Source organism: Aotus nancymaae, unplaced genomic scaffold (genome assembly GCF_030222135.1).
Source record: "Aotus nancymaae isolate 86718 unplaced genomic scaffold, 86718_ANA_hifiasm-v0.15.2.pri h1tg000008l, whole genome shotgun sequence".
Taxonomy (NCBI): Eukaryota; Metazoa; Chordata; class Mammalia; order Primates; family Aotidae; genus Aotus; species Aotus nancymaae.
The window spans coordinates 26,803,075-26,818,332 of NW_026988419.1; the positions used below are offsets into that span (position 1 = coordinate 26,803,075).

At 37.8% G+C, this 15,258-nt stretch overlaps 1 protein-coding gene across 4 annotated transcripts in view; it reads right to left on the minus strand.

The window, feature by feature from the left end:
* ADAM23 (ADAM metallopeptidase domain 23) overlaps window positions 1–15,258 on the minus strand; it is a 190,703-nt gene that overhangs the window by 89,238 nt on the left and 86,207 nt on the right. The window lies entirely within an intron of this gene.

A 15,258-nucleotide genomic window follows, 5' to 3' on the forward strand; every position in this document is an offset into this window, starting at 1 on the left:
GCTGAACTCTTTTTATACATACTATTCAGGATCTGATTGATATGTTAATTGATATGGAACAAACCAACAGGCAAGGAACATGAGGAGACAGATCCTATAAAAATTCCACAATTATGCCCTAAACAATTGGAATGTCATAAAATGTAATCACCAAGGAAGAGTATAAAACAAAGGCCACCAAGTGTTTTCTATAAAGGCCAGAGAGTAGCTGTTTTAGGTTTTGCAGCCCATGCAGCCTTCACTACAACTACTGAGCTCAACCATTCTATTGCAAAACCAGCTATAGGCAGTATGTAAATAAATGAGCATGGCTATATTCCAATAAAACTGTATGGACACTAAAATTGGAATTTCACATAATTTTTATGTGCCACGGAATGTTGCCCTTCTTTTAATTTTTTTCAACCATTAAAAAATACTTAAAACATTCTTAACTTGCAGACTGTACAAGTTAAGAATGGCCAGATATTGCTTGTGTGCAATAGTTTGCCAATTCCTGGTATGAAAGAAAGGGTAATGGGTCAGGCACGGTGGCTCACACCTACAATTCCGGTACTTTGGAAGGCCATGGCAAAGGATTGTTTGAGGCCAGGAGTTTAGAACCAGCCTGGCAACATAGCAAGACCCCCATATCTAAAAAAATTGAAAACATTAGCTAGGTGTGGTGGCATGCACCCGTGGTCCGAGCTACTAGGGAGCCTGAGGCAGGAGGATTGCTTAAGACCAGAAGGTTGAGGCTGCAGTGAGCTATTATTGCATCACTGCCCTCTAGCATGGGTGACAGAGAGAGACCCTGTCTCTGAACGAAAAAGAAAGAAAAATAAATTTAAAATAAATAATAAAATAAAGGTTAAGAAAGTCTTTGAAGTCAAACAAGGTTTATAACCTAGTTCAGTGCCTTATTAATTGTGTGACCCTGGGAAATTTCCCCAACTTGTATGTCAAATGAAGATGCTCAAGAGTGTGAATCTCATAGAACTCTGTGAGGATTTAAAAAAATCATGAATATATAGTACTTAGCTCAGACTATGCAGTACTGGGCTAAGAAATGCAGTACTTAGCCTAGTACTTACTCAGCACAGAGTACTGAGTATGCTGAGTAGGTATACATTAATTGGTATTGTGACTGTCACTATCTTTATTTTATTTATTTATTTATTTTTTGAGACAGAGTTTTGCTCTTGTTACCCAGGCTGGAGTGCAATGGCACGATCTCGGCTCACCGCAACCTCCGCCTCCTGGGTTCAGGAAATTCTCCTGCCTCAGCCTTCTGAGTAGCTGGGATTACAGGCACGCGCCACCATGCCCAGCTAATTTTTTGTATTTTTAGTAGAGACGGGGTTTCACCATGTTGACCAGGATGGTCTCGATTTATTGACCTCGTGATCCACCTGCCTCGGCCTCCCAAAGTGCTGGGATTACAGGCGTGAGCCACCGCTCCTGGCCCACTATCTTTATTTTAACTCAACTTCTTAAAACATATTTCTCCCTATACCATGTGGAAATACAAAATATGTGCCTCCGGAAGAGCACTGGATTGTTAGGGCATCTAGGTTTCTGTTTGGGCTCTATCGCTAGGAATAATGACAAGTGATAACTCACATTTGCTGACCACTTACTATGGCACAGGTACTCTTATAAGGACTATAATGGTATACCAGAGCTATAGGTCCCACTCTGAGCCAGGTGTATACCCTAATGGGAACTGAAGAACAGGAGTAGGTCCCATTCTGAGCTAGGTGTATGCCCTAAACTTGGGTCTTTATTTCTTTTTATGTAAAACAAAAGGCTGAAGCAGAACATTCCTCAGCTCCTGCCCTACTCTGCTATTCTGATTTTCTATAATTATGCCTTATAGTAGGTTTTCTTGGTAGGAAACTGTGACACTACTTCTTTAACTGAAGAATGAGAGGACTCAATGATTTTGCATCATTCTGAGACTTGCATCTGATGCATTCTAAAAATGATCCAGTGAAGAGCGCTTCAAAGGGATGCTGAGCATCAGTCAGCAGAGTACTAGAGGCCTCCTGGGTACGTCGAGCATAGTTTCCTGTGTGTGCTGAAGGACAATCTTTCCAACACAGAAAGGAAGCCAATGCTTAAACTTTAGACATGTTTCCCATTAAAATCACAAAGCAAATGTGTATTGAAGGATAATTCTACACTTTAAATTGTGGTATGTCTACTCATTTTCTTTTAAAAATCTCAGATAGTAAAACTAATGATAATTACTGAACTCTGTATACTTGGGGAATATCTGACAGGGTGCAGAAACTTCTTTCACTGCTAGTTAACTCAATTGGCTACCAGCACTGTGATATACATAGACAAAGTTGGTGATGGTACCATTCTTCTGCAGAGAGCTTCTGCAACACCAGGAGGCAGAGAGGTGTCTCCCTAACTGCCTTCTAACTGTGACTCGCTACAGTTAATTCATTATTTTCCATATTTTCAACCACACAATCATTGAAGCATGTCGAAGAGTTGGAAACAATGTTATTTTAATTTTGTTTGTAATTAGAAGGACAGAGAACTGCTTTCTAATAATGAATTCTCAAATCTGATAAAGGTCACTTTAATTATCCTATTTCCCTCTTTTTAAGGGTCTCTTTTTCTCATGCACATACCTATTTCTAGTATCTCTGGCATTTTAGAATCTTAAAGAAGAAAAACAGCTACTTTTCAGGAGGTCTATGGCAAACACTGAGACAAATACACCACCATATGCCCCTCCTCACTGTGCCAGTCCATTCTTCTACTTCCTATAAATAGCACACGTCCCCATTTACTCCATCCTTTCCTTCTGTCTGACCACAGCCAGCCTCCCTTGAAACTAATTCTTCTGCTCATCACAGTATCCCTAGCACTTGGCATAATGCCTAATGCATAGGGCCTTAATCAATATGTGCTGAATAAGCAAACATCTACCAACACCTGCTATATCGGCTTGGAAAAAGGATGAAGAATGCAACTCCTGAATTGAAACTAAGCAAAATCAGCACAAATGTGCAAGACTGATCACCTCACTCAAAAATATTATTTTGTAATCTCCTTGAGAGTGAATTATATCAACTGAAATGTAACCTAATTAATTATAAAAGTCTTGAAACAATATTGAAATGTAATTTTTGATGATGGACAAGAAACACTGAAAAGGGAGAAGTGAATAGTTGATTGTGCAGTGTTGTGTCTCCTGCCTCACCCAGCAGAGAAGGAACAGGTAATCTACCCCTCCATCTCCCTCAAGATGAGTTGTCCTTTCCTCCACCTCTGCTCTCTGTAGTCCTAATACAATTTCCTGTTAGAAACAGAATGTTCTGAAATGCTAATACTCATCGATTTAGCAACTGTGGACCCAAACATAAACTAGCATTTTACTTTGTTGATCAGCCAATTGGATGTTTGGTTCTGAAGACGCTAATAACTTGTGGGCAAACTCTGAACGTCCTAAGTTCTAAAATAAACATCTTGTTTCAATCACCAAAGCTACAGAAAAGCTATATTCTGTGGCTACTCCCATGCTTCTTATGCAGATTATCTGTTGAAAGAGAGTGACCTTCATAAGTAAATGGATAAACATAGGATGGAAGTTCAAAGCCAGTGAAAGAGAGTGGAAGAACTAAAACAAGGAAACTCTTGAACCCACTCGCTCTGCACCTTCATGGTGAATCTGCACCACCAAAGTTGTAAAACCTCTAGAAACTGTAGAATCAGACTAAATATGATTTTACTCAAAATATGAAGAACATGTAAGAGCAGGAGAAGATAAAGCTATTGAAACATGACAAATGAGCCAAGAATCAGGTCAATGGAGGGAACTGTGGCAGAAATAATGCTGTGTATCCACCAAATGCTATTTCATTTTTCCCTTCCTGGCATGATAAGACCACATTGTAGCTTCTCCAGCAGTTAGGTTAGGGCCAAGACAATGGATCTTGGCTGATGAGAGATGAAGGAAGTGATGTCTGCCCCTCTAGTGTGACCACTAAAATCCCTGCAGGATTACCTAGGCTCTCTTCCATGGCAACCCTGGAAGCCACATGCTCCAGATGGCATAACTGAAATATGAATGCAGCCTAGACCCTTCCATCATGATTTGAAGAACTGCCTAAAAGAGCTGCCCAAATTGCACTGGACCACAGTGTAGGGAAGAGACAACATTTTACAGTGTTAAAGTCTCAGATTTTATGTTTGTCACTGAAATATTGTCTAAACTATCCTGATTGCAGGATTTATCACAAAAAAACTTTTAGAAATTTATATTCAAAGAATTTCACAATCATCAGCAAATATACGAGCAGAACTGCTATTATATTTAGGAACTGAAAATTTGCAAAAAGAGATTTACTTCAGGAAAGTTTTTTGTGTTTGTGTACAGACGGGGGTGTGTGTGTGTGTGTGTGTGTGTGTGTATTTGTTGGAATCCTTAAGTATGAGATTCACGTTTCTTTTGTTCTGTTTTGTTTTGAGACAGAGTCTCACTCTGTCGCCAAGCTGGAGTGCAGTGGTGCGATCTCAGCTCAGTGCAACCTCTGCCTCCCTGGTTCAAGCAATTCTCCTGCCTCAGCCTCCCAAGCAGCTGGGACTACAGGCATGCACCACCACACCCAGCCAATTTTTTTGTATTTTTAGTAGAGACAGGATTTCACCGTATTGGCCAGGATGGTCTCAATCTTCTGACCTTGTGATCCACCTGCATCAGCCTCCCAAAGCACTCGGCCAAGATTCATGTTTCTGATATAAGTAGACACATAAATAGCCATGTGATCAAAACTTCCAAAAGTTTATATCTTCAATTACAGGGAAGTTCCATATGGAGAAGCCAAGGATTCTGATAATTGGAAAAGTTAGATACCAAGATTCCTTAGTACCTAGGAAAGCTATTAACCAAGAAGGGTAGATCCCAGTTTTTTGGAAAGTAACTTGAACCCCTTACTTTAAACAAAGAACTGGCCAGGTGCAGTGGCTGATGCCTGTAATGCCAGTATTTTGGGAGGATGAGGTGGGCGGATCGTGAAGTCAGGAGTTTCAGACCAGCCTGGCCAACATGGTGAAACCTTGTCTCTTCTAAAAATACAAAAATTAGCCAGGTGTAGTGGTGTGTGTCTGTAATCCCACCTACTCAGGAGGCTGAGGCAGGAGAATTACTTGAACCTGGGAGGCGGACATTGCAGTTAGCTGAGATCGTTCCACCACACTCCAGCCTGGGCGACAAAGTGAGACTCTGTCTCCAGAAAAAAAAAATGCTTCTCTTTGGAGCAATTCTGGTCAGGAAAGTTTAGAGGCAAGCTGATTAAAGAAAATAATTGTTCAGAACAAGACAATGTGGCTACCTGGGTCTTGGGCTTTGAGGAAAACTATTAGAAAAGATATACATTGGACCACAGAGGAAACCATTTTTCTGTATGACTTAAAATCATTTACTTCATTGTAAAAACTGGTTGAACTACCAGTCTCTAGAAGTCCTTTCTAGTTCTAAAATCTATATTCTATGAAATGTTGTGTTAAGCACTCAGTTTTTTCCTAACTAGGAAACTGAGTGAGTTATTAAGAACTAGCTTGTCTCAAACAATCTAGAGGCCCACACAGCATTCCGTCACCAGCAGAACTAGGTAAAAAAAAAACAGATGAATCGTAGCAAGCACCAACACCTAACAACCAGATGACCATAGAATTTATTATCCAAACTAGGATATTTCTGGAAATGAAAAGAGGCATATTAATAATTGTGCCAGGACATAAACCAGGAAAGGCTATCCTGGGAAAACTGGGGCATATGGTCACCCTACATAAAGGCCAAATTTAAGGTACCCATATCAAGTTCTACATGGAAGGTCAGGCTGATCTATAAGGTGGGAAATACTCAAAAGCTGAGATTCTAATAAGCAAGCAGTCTGTGAGTATGTCTTCTCCTCCAGTTGCTTTTGGGTCCTGTCATGTTTCGCATGGCCACTGATATGATTTGGCTGTGTCCCCACCCAAATCTCATCTTGAATTATAGCTCCCATAATTCCCACATGTTGTGGGAGGGACCCAGTGAGAGATAACTGAATCATGGGGGCATTTTCCTCTGATTCTTTTCTAATGGAAGTGAATAAGTCTCACAAGATCTGATGGTTTTATAAGGGGAAACCTCTTTCACTTGGCTCGCATTCTCTCTTGTATGCCACCATATAAGACATGCCTTTCGCCTTTCACCATGATTGTGAGGCCTCCCCAGCCACGTGGAACTGTGAGTCCCTTGAGCCTCTTTTTCTTTATAAATTACCCAGTCTTGAGTATGTCTTTATTAGCAGTGTGAAAACAGTCTAACACAGCCACTGTTTCGGGAAGGCCTTGAGTAGGTGCCTGAGGCTCTCTCTCTCAGTGCGTAACATCAGTAGGTAGAGCTGGGGAAGAGGAGTCAGCAGTGTAAGATACAGAAGTCAGGAAGCTATGAGATCACGTTCACTGCAAGACACTGAACTTGTCAGGTGGTGACAGGCCACGCACCTTGCCATACAATGTCTTTGTTCCTAAGTAAACAGTAACACAAATACCCTAATTCAATGCTCAGTAGTAAAACAAGTAAATTATTTCCATATGTGTTCAAATTGGGACTGGAACAGAAGTTAAACAAAGAGTAAAAAATTAAATGATACCTACAAAAGGAGTACCACAAATACCCATATTTCTCATGCAAAATCTGTCATCTGATTATCTTCGTCTTGACAGCGCTTAACTTCTCAGAATTGGGAACCCTAATCACACCCAAATGAGCCCTGACATTCATCCAGGAAGTCTCCTACCACCCCTTGCTGCCAGGTCCACATTTCATTCATTTAATAACAGCCAATGCTGTCCTTCTGGAGACCCTCAACTTCATGGAGCCTCGACCACAGTGACATTGTTATGCCCAAGCCTCCATGAAGCCACAGCAGAACACCATGCCCGCTCCCTCTTTCTATTAGAAGCTTCTTTGTTTTGTCCTTTTATAAACATAAGATATTTTAAATTCACTAGATAATTACTGTAAGTGGTAATACAGACACAGAATTTAAACTCAATACATGCATATAAACATAAGCTTGTAACTTATGATTATGCTTGCTCTTATATCGCTTTTCTTTTTGAAAACAGAAGACTTTAAAAGTATAAAAATTTTTCAATCATTACTTTTCTAAAGTTTTAAGAAAAAATTAGACATACCACCTAAAATAGTTTTTATATCAAAAATTATTTCAGCTAAAAAATATATACTCCTTTGAATATAAACAATACAGTAAGACTTTAAGCTACGTTAAAAGATTGAGGACATGGAGAGGCTGGGATTTAAGCGTGTAGCAATGATATATTAAGTGGGTGAAAATAATTATAGGTTGCATAGAGGCTTTGTGTTAAGTCAGACAAAGATGGGATGCCAGGCAAGGGCTGGGAAGTGTGGGCATATTTCATAGGAACAGAGCTGCAGGCGGAGAATGTTCCTTGCATGAACAGGGTGTAGAAGTTTTCTTTAGGGTAACAAGAGAAATTTAATGAGCTCCTAAACCACATGAGAGATTGCAGTGGAAATGTAAATGTGTAGGTACTCCTGCATCTCAGGTAATGGTCCCATTAACCATAATAAAGTTTAGAAAACCCTAGTATAATGAGGACAAGAAACATAGGCAGGGCTGCAAGCTAATCGTAGAGTGGAGAAAGGAAAAGTTAGGAGAGAAATAGGGATGAACTTGAGGTGATATAAAAGCAGAGAACCCCCACTCAGCTGGCTTGATCAGCCAATAAAAGCTAGTGAGAGTTCCCTTGTGAGGAGGGTGGTATCAGAAGAAAAATCATTAAATAAAAAATGAAAGATGTTTCATTTCTTCCCCCTAACTTAAAGCCTGACCATATGAAGTGGATAACACATTTCTAGTTGTGGCTACCAGGTCTCTCCAAGTTTCCAGTAATTTTGAGATTCCTTTATGACAGAATCATGGTTCCTTTCACAATTTAGCTTTATCCCCCCATATGTCATAAAACAAACAAAAAAAATTGAACACAAGGAAAACTGGATCCAAATAAAAAAGGCATATCTTCTGCACAGTTGCACATGACTGGAATGCGATGATGAACAAATTTCAAAGCTAATAATGAATATAGCTGGTGAATATTGCTAATCCAGGTTCTTTTCTGATATATCCAATATTTACTAATATAATTATAAAACAAGCATCACACATAGTGAAACTGCAGAAAATGGATGAGGATCCATGATCAGCCCTGCCTTTGAGTAAACTTGTACAGAAGAAACTACTCTCTTCCAAGTCCAGTTTTTGCCCCATTTTAGGAAAATAATTCGCTCTTTCTTCATTTTTCATTCTATACAGAAAAACTGCACATTTGTTTACATGGTGTTCTATTCTTCTTAGGTGTATATAAAATAGCCAAAAAAATAAAAAAGAAACCAACAAAAAAACTACCAGAAATAATAAGATTTAAGTAAGGTGGCTGGTTATGAGATAAATATGCAAAAACAAAATACATTTCTACATGTACCAACCAATAAAAAACATCTAAAAATAATCTAGGGGGAAAAGTTTCTACTAACAACAACAAATTTTACATATGTACAAATATAATTAGATTTATTTATATATGTATAATGTATACAGAAATATATGTATATGAATATACACATATATATATAACCTATGAATAAACTTGGGTTTAAATAAACACGAAGAAATATGTATGTGTAAATCCTTACTAAGAAACAAAAGAAGTCATGACTGAATGAATCATACTATCTGATTGTCTATAATATTCAATATTATAAAGATGTCTATTACCCTTAGCCTACTCTATAGTTTTAATATAATTCCTAATACAATCTCAGGAAGTTTTTTAACTTAATAAAATGATTCTAAAATTTGTCTTAAAAAAATGCTTAAGACTAGCCCAAACGTTTTTTGAAAAAAGAAGAGTAACAAAAAAGACCTTATATTACTACTATAGTAACTAAAGGTATAGAACACTGGCCTAATTAGACAGGTGGCCCAAAGGGCAGAACAGAAAGTCCAAAAAGAGATTCAAGTTCATATCAAAAACTTAATATACAATAATAATGATATGTTAAATCTATAAAGAAGAGAATTAACAAAGAATAAAGATGTTAGATTAAATGACTAAACATTTGGGGAAAATAAGACCTTTAAATCACATTTTATACCAAACAAATGATATATACATTAAAGGTACATATGTTTTAACATAAGGCCATAAGTTTACTATAGAAATACAGCTGAATATTAAAGAGAGGAGGCCTCTTAAGTAGGATATTAAACACAGAAGTCATAAAGATAAAAATAGATAAGACTATAAAAAGTTTTTAAACTTCCATGAATAATTTAAAAAATACCATAAACAGAATTTCAAGGCAAACTAAGAAAACACATCCGTAACATTTATGAAAAACAAAGGGTTACCATCCTTAACAGAAGAAACACTTAAAAACTAAACCAAATAAAAACAAACAACCCAATAGAAAAGTAGACAAAGGACACATTGAGAATATACAAAATGCAACTCATGAATAAAAGAAAACAGGAAATATTAATGGTGATCAATCATATACCAACCCACAGCTGCACTAGCAATAAAATACTTGTAAATTAAAATAATGAAAGAGATCATTTTCCACCATCACTTTAGAAAATAAAAATGAATGACAGTAGCCACTGCTGGCAAGGAGGTAGGAAACTGGCATGCAGAGGGCAATTTGGCTAGGTGTCAAAAGCCCTGAAAGCATGTTCACCCTTTAATCCACAAGTTCTACTCATAAGGGTTTCCAGAGGAAATAACTAGACAAAAACAATACAGCATGATGTAGGTGAGAGTAGCTTTCTATGTGCTTTCAGACACTTAGAAAGATGTTCACAACATCATTCAGTGAAAAGAAAAATGAAAGAATACTATGCTTGATTACTTTATAGAAGTATGTTTATATATATACATTCACATACTGAAAACTGTCTGAAAAGGTATACACCAAATATAACGGTGAGCTACTGTTTCCTGCAGAACTTTCAATAGTTTTTATTTTCTTTCTTTTTGCTTAATTTTAATTCCTAAAATTTTTACAATGAATGTATACTGCCATTTTAAGAAGAAACCACAATACAAGCTATATTTTTAAAGGAAAAGAAGCATAGCTCCTTTAATAAAGGAATTATTTAATTAGTGACTAGTTTCAGGTCCAGGAAAGGCCAAGAGCCACAAACATTCATATCATCACCCACCATGCAGGGAGCCGCAGCTGGCCAGGCTTCCCCTACATCCCCTAAACTCAATGAGATGGATGGGCCCTCAACATCCGCTAGTGGGAGTAGGTGAGGACAGAAAGAGAAACAAAATGCACTCTCACCCTCAAGGTGATTATAATCTCATTGCTAAAATAAGTCAAGTTAACATTTCGCCTACTCCCACAAATAACAAACAAAGCATCAAGTAGCCCTCAAGGAGAAAATTAATTTCAATTAATATGATCAGGGAACCCTTCAGTGAAGAAGCAGGGCTTAAGCAGTATTTATGATAAAATTTGGACAGGGAAATATGGGCAGGAAAGAGAAGACCCCATAGACAGGGACCAGTATGTACAAATCCATGAAACAGGAAAAGGCAAGGAAGCATATTCAGGTAAAAGCTAAAAGTCCAGTTGAGCTAGGGCATCAGTGATATGGGACAATAGTGTTGAAAAGGTTGGTTTAGAAACAGAGACCCACAGGCTTAAGCAAGGGGTAGGACTTTCAAAGGAAAGGGAACTCCAGGACCACAACTCAGAACTTGAAAGGCTATTTATAAAGGCTGACAGCAAGCAGAAGCTACAAAGACTTCAAGGCCTGGGAAAGGCTGAACACAAATAAGATTCTTTTACTGGGTCAATTAGAGCCATCAGCAAAGTAATTAATGTTAGCAGCAGGAGAGAACGGCAAGAGACCAGCCTCTCCACATATGAAAATCTATGGCTTTAGTTGTCCTCCACTCATTCAATTAGCGGCCGAAGACACTGAGTGAGACGAAAAATAAGAAGATGAGAAATAAAGAAACGATTAACAAAGATAAAGGTTTTTACCTAAATGTTGCCATTTATTTAAATTCTTTCACTGTAAATCATAGATGTTTGCCCTAAAATTTGTTATGCAAATGTTAATGTGTACTTTGCAATTTCACACTGATTTCATAAAGGAAGAGATTTTTGTAGAACAACTACTATTGCCTTTTGTGTGCTCTCTTCCTCTCTTTGGGTCCTACCTTGTGTCCTACCTCTTCCTCTCTTTGTGCCCAAACTTGATTTTCTCCTGCACCACCACAGCCTGAGCCTGGAAAGTATCTACTGTCTGAACTGAGACAGGAGGCCTCTGTAGAACAAATCCCCAAGAGACAGGCTGAGGGCATGTCGGCACAGCCCTGTAAAGTAAAAGGCATTTGAAGTTGTCACCCTAGATTTCTCTGTACTATACAGAAAACAATATTCTGTGCCATCATGGTACCCTTTATACATAACACAGGAATGTTTAGAGATGATAATCTTGGTCCTTTTCATTTATTTATTTTGAGACAGGCTCTTGCTCTGTTACCCAGGCTAGAAGGCAGTGGAACAATCATGACTCACAACAGCCTCAATCTCCTAGTTTCAAGCAATTCTTTCACCTTTGCCTCCAGAGTAGCTGGGAACCACAGGTGTGTGCCACCATGCGCAGCTCAGGTTTTTTTTTTTTAGAGAGATGGAGTCTCACTATCCTGCCCAGGCTGGTACCCAGCTCCTGGGCTCAAGCAATCCTCACTCCTTGGCTTCCCAAAGTGCTGGTATTACAAGCATGAGCCACCTTGCCAGGCTGGTTCTTCTTAAATAGTAGATATGTTTAAGTAATTGTCACAATGTAGCAATTAGAAACATACTTCTACAGTAATATCAAACCATTATGGCAGATAAGAACACAACCTAGCAACAAGAGGAAGAGAACAGATAATTTTTAATGCTTTCTTCATGTGGGTATGAAATTAGTGTCATACAAAATGGCGCCTTTTTTAAAATTACCATTTAGAAAAATTACCTTCAAATAAGCCCACCTTCTGAGCACATTTCATGGCATCAAAAAAATTATTCATTGGGCCTTCCATTGTTTAAAAAAAAAAATCATGATTTACCTAAAGCACAACTAATTTCTTTAACAAAGAGGGTTTTCCTACTTCTAAATTATGTGCCATTTAAAAATAATAACAAGCTAAGATATATCTGAAAATTACAGAATTTATTGGAAAAACTACCAGTCATTTGTAGCTCCTTTGGAAAGGAGAATTCTTCCAACTGGTGTGGACTTTCAGATAAGTGTCATTTATGAGAGTGCTAACCAGCCTTTTGTCACTGGGCTCAGTGTCATATCCCCAGTCACAGAGGAATGCCTGAACTGAACAGGCACCTAGGAGCTGACCATCTCTGAGATCTCAGAGAAGTCACTAACACTGTCAAACTAGTCTTCTCCCTCATAAAAAGCAAGAATGTTGATTCTAGGATCTCTAAGGAAACTTCTAAGTCTAAAAGAGTGAATATGAGTATGACTGTCATCATCTCCTTCCCTAAATACACACCTATGCTAAATTGGAAGTTGGGGACTATTAACATATACATCTATTTGATATTTTCATCTATTTGATACATGCTTTGTCAAATAATCAGCTATTGCATACTGGGATGACTTCAGGCCAATCTTTTTCAGAAGGTGCTGAAAGAACAGTTCCATTCATATTGCCTATATGCTGTAAAGAGCTGCTGAAAGTTTCTTCTAATTCTACATATTTCTATGTACCTCAACTAAAACACTATACCTCAATTACCAAGATGTAAAGTAATACACTCGTTCTACAGATTAGATTGATAACAAATTCCTTTACATAGAAATTAATCTGAGAGCTAATGATCAAGATCTGCTAAAGCCACAGTTGTATTAACACCAACGTATTTAAGTGGTCTGTTGAAAATCAGACAACACAAAACCATCACTTAATTGTAACGAAAACAAATTTTAAAAAACTTAGTCATACTAACATGTTTTTAATCATAAAGATACTAAAAACCAAATATATTGAAAATATAAGTACATTCATCCAGCAAAATCTTATAGTAAGCAAATTTGATGACAATTGATGTCACTTTGAAAGATGTATAAAATAGTGATTAGAGGTGCATAATTTAATCTACTCCAGGCTAATTATAGAGTCTAGACGTTTTGCATAATACTAAAACTGAATTTTTATCTTTTAACTGTTTGCACTAAATTCTCTAAGTATATGTCTTGAAATCATTTTAAATAATTATGAGCACACCCATTCCTTCTATCCTAATTATATATTGTGCCAGTAATAAAATAAAATCAGTGGTAGTAGAAAAATTCAGAACAACAAATTTATAAATCAAAGCTTTAAGATAATTTCTATAAAACGAGCATTTTTCCTGCAGCCAGACAACTTTCATTAAATGGTCTTAAATTTTCAGCCCATGCAGACAATCTTACTCACATTCACAAAGTGTTTTGCAGTGTTTGGATCAAAAGCAAAACCTTTATAATATTCCAGAAGCAGCCAAATCCCAAAGAGACTGACACAGAAAAAGAGAGAAGCTATTCTATTTAGGTCTTTCAGAGGAACTATTTTTAATTTTATCTTAAAACCATACATTTTTAGAACCCTGGTAGAAATTCTAGCATTAAATGTATATGGTCCACTATGGCAAATTTACTATCATATCAGCTCCAGGAACCAGAATGGCTAGGACTAGAGAAGATGGGAGAAAAGTCCTAAATGAACTGATTCACATTCAGGAAAGCCACACCAAGGTTGGTAACTCCTGACAGGGGTAGAAAAATGAAGTGGCCACTCCAGGAAAAATCCAGAAGCTTGTGCTCTAGTAGAGTCAAAATTCTGGGTCAAGAGAAATGCCTATAAAGGCTAGAGATCATACCAGCCTGTGAACACTAGTTAAGCACACAAGAGTCTCCAAAATGACCATCCCATAAAAAGGACAGGCACCACATCGCATCCACAGTTCTTGGTATAACTGCCAACACAGAGTTAGCATTCTAATGTTTGTTGATGAAGAGTCAACAAGTCAAGAAAAAACAAGATGGTACATCACATTCAAGACAGGAATCCACAGGAACCTGAGGGTCCTAGAGGCAGGGCTCAGCCCTCAGGTAAGCAGTGAGGGGCCTGAGATAGCACATGGCAGTAGCAGCAAGACAACTTTGAGACTCAGGCCTTTCTGACTCTATCTTTTGTAGATAAGTACCTGTGAAGGCAAAAGTCAATCCCAGGGCAGTCAGCCCATGAAGACTGGGAATGTGTGGCTGAAAGAAGAACAAAGGATGAGAGCAGACATGATTGCAAGATTACTTCAGGAACATTCCTCTTTAGTATATTTCAAACAGAGCTTTACAAAGAAAGTGCACACATGTATTTAGGTGTATGTGGTGTGTGTGTGTGTGTGTGTGATTTTTTTAGCAAGCTATAACAAATAGTAAGACAAGGAAATGCTGCTGGTATATGTCCACAAAGATCAGGAGGAAATAAGGTCAGAAGAGGTTGTCTGCCCTCAAACCGCTAGGCCAAAAGAGAAAATTTCCAATTATTCCTTATCAGACAAGGGTGGGTTGGGTGCCAGCCCCTCACTGAATATTTGCATTATATGTATGTGAACTTTTCTTTTTACACTAGTTCTAATTTCAGTGACACAGTGTAAAGAGCTGAAATCCTTCAAGAGTGAACGTCTGTGCCCTCCCAAAATTCATATATTGAGGCCATAACCCCCAATGTGATGGTACTAGGAGAGGCAAGAGGGTAAAGTCCTCATGATGAAATCAGTACTCTTTTTTAAGAAGAGACCAAAGAACTTTTTCTCTTCCTCTCTCTCTCCACCAGGTGAAGACACAGCAAGAAGGTGGTTTGTCTATAAGCCAGGAAGAGGGTCTTCACCACAACTAAACCTCAAGGTGCCTTGATCTTAGACTTCCCAGCCTCCAGAACTGTGAGAAATCAATGTTGTTTAAGCTTCCCAGTTGATGAAATTTCGTTATAGCAGTCTGAGCAGACTAAGACAAGCATTAATCTTCTCAATCCTAAATAAATTATTCTTTTGTGGAATGTTAGGGAAAAAAAATGCATCTGCATTATTTTTTTTCCTGAAAATTTTATTGTTACTATTTTTATCATTATTTTGCTTTCTCTTTATTTTTTAATAAAAGT